Source organism: Eriocheir sinensis, unplaced genomic scaffold (genome assembly GCF_024679095.1).
Source record: "Eriocheir sinensis breed Jianghai 21 unplaced genomic scaffold, ASM2467909v1 Scaffold1277, whole genome shotgun sequence".
Classification (NCBI taxonomy): Eukaryota; Metazoa; Arthropoda; class Malacostraca; order Decapoda; family Varunidae; genus Eriocheir; species Eriocheir sinensis.
In genome coordinates this window covers 71570-74349 of record NW_026110603.1, presented here as the reverse complement: position 1 = coordinate 74349, position 2780 = coordinate 71570, and positions in this window count along the sequence as shown.

Genomic DNA, 2780 nt, shown 5'->3' with positions numbered 1-2780 from the left:
CGTTTGTTCTCGTGCTGTCAATGACCGAGAGGTAGCTCACAAGAGGTACCAGAGCCTTCAAACTAATGCTACTTATGAACTTTACATTTCTGCCCGGAATCGTGCCAAATCTATTCTCCGACTAACCAAAAACTCTTTCATTAATAGAAAATGTCAAAACCTTGCTTTCTCTAACTCTTCCGGTGACTTTTGGCATCTAGCCAAAAACATCTCCTCCAGCTTCACTTCTTCATCTTTCCCTCCACTCCTCAGTCCTGATGGCAACACTGCCGTCTCATCTATCTCTATGGCTGAACTCTTCTCTCAAACTTTTTCTAAAAACTCCACTCTGGACGATTCTGGGCATATTCCTGCTACTCATCCTCCCTTTGACTCCTTTATGCCTGTTATAAAGATTCTTCAAAATGATGTTTTTTATGCCCTCTCTGGCCTCAATCCTCAGAAGGCATATGGACCTGATGGAGTGCCTCCTATTGTCCTTAAAAACTTTGCCTCCGTGCTGTCACCCTGCCTGGTGAAACTCTTTCGCCTCTTACTGTCAACATATACCTTTCCTTCATACAGCCTGTGCCTAAGAAGGGTGACCGTTCCAATCCCTCAAACTACCGTCCTATAGCTTTACTTTCTAGTCTATCTAAAGCTTTTGAATCACTCCTTAACCGGAAGATTCAAAAGCACCTTTCCACTTCTGACCTTCTATCTGATCGCCAGTATGGGTTCCGCAAGAGGTGTTCTACTGGTGATCTCCTAGCCTTCTTAACTGACTCTTGGTAATCCTCTCTTAGCCGTTTCGCTGAAACCTTTGCCATTGCGCTGGACATATCAAAAGCTTTTTATTGATAGGGTCTGGCACAAATCTTTGCTTTCCAAACTACCCTCCTATGGTTTTATCCTTCTCTCTGTACCTTTAGCTCCAGTTTCCTTTCTGACCGTTCTATTTCTGCTGTGGAAGACGGCCACTGTCCCCTAAACCTTTTAACAGTGGTGTCCCACAGGGTTCTGTCCTATCTAGCACTCTCTTTCTGTTGTTCATTGATGATCTTCTTTCCAAAACGAACTGTCCTATCCATTCCTACGCCAATGATTCCACTTTGCATTACTCAACTTCTTTTAATAGAAGACCCACCCTTCAGGAACTTAACGACTCAAGGCTGGAGGCTGCAGAACGCTTAGCCTCAGACCTTACTATTTTTTCCGATTGGGGCAAGAGGTACCTGGTGTCCTTCAACGCCTCAAAAACACAGTTTCTCCACCTATCCACTCCACACAATCTTCCAAACAACTATCCCCTATTCTTTAACAACACCCATCTATCACCTTCCTCAACACTAAACATCCTCGGTCTATCCTCAACTCAAAATCTCAACTGGAAACTTCATATCTCATCTCTTACTAAATCAGCTTCCTCGAGGCTGGGCGTTCTGCACAGTCTCCACCAGTTCTTTTCCCCTGCACAGTTGCTGTCCATATACAGGGGCCTTGTCCGCCCTCGTATGGAGTATGCATCTCATGTGTGGGGGGGGGTCCACTCACACAGCTCTCCTTGACAGAGTGGAATCAAAGGCTCTTCGTCTCATCAGCTCTCCTCCTCATACTGATAGTCTTTTACCTCTCAAATTCCGCCGCCATGTTGCCTCTCTTTCTATCTTCTATCGATATTTTCATGCTGACTGCTCTTCTGAACTTTCTAACTGCATGCTAACCGCGGCCCCGCTGCACAAGACTTTCTACTCATGCTCATCCCTATACTGTCCAAACCTCTTATGCAAGAGTTAACCAGCATCTTCACTCTTTCATCCCTCACGCTGGTAAACTCTGGAACAATCTTCCTTCATCTGTATTTCCTGCTGTCTATGAGGAGGGTATCAGGACACCTCTCCTCCCGAAATTGACCTCTGATTTTGAACACTCCTTTAACCTCTGCTCTGGAGCAGTAAGTAGCGGGCCTTTTTTTATTTTTTTCATAACACCCTTGACCTGTCTCCGTAGCTGAAAAAAAAAACCATATATATATATATATATATATAAAGTTGCTTGAGATTTTCATATAATCAATCATATCGGAGACAGCTGTGTCGCTACTTTACAGTATGAGGTCACTGATTATATACTGATCATTTAGCCTCGGCGCTGCCCTCCGCGGCCTACAATGTGACTAAACAGCTGTCTGCGGCATTATTCATTATTTGTAACTCAAAATTACCTACGAGTCATAGCTGATCCTTGTCTACTGATGACTGACAAGTAATAATAATAACTATCACCCAACATGAAGAGTGTGCATGTGCGTGTGTGTGTGGGGGGGGGGGGGGTTTATAAGTATTGCTTTAACAATGTACACATACAAAACAGGTTTACATGACAAACGAGATGGAGCACATCAATCTTACGTACATAAACATAGAGAGAGAGAGAGAGAGAGAGAGAGAGAGAGAGAGAGAGAGAGAGAGAGAGAGAGAGAGAGAGAGAGAGAGAGAGAGAGAGAGAGAGAGAGAGAGAGTTTTTTCGTCGTGGGCTAAGTAATATAAAAAGCACACACACACACACACACACACACACACACACACACACACACACACACACACACACACACACACAAACAGACACACACACACACAGTACATCAGCGTGTTGTTAATTAAGTCACAAATAGGCTGTCACCACGCGTTGCATTATTTTTACTGTCGTTACTATAATTATACTTATTATGGCACCTTTCACTTCTTAGGTTTATTAGCCTACTGGTGTGAATGTGGCAGCGTGGAATGTTATACTTGAGC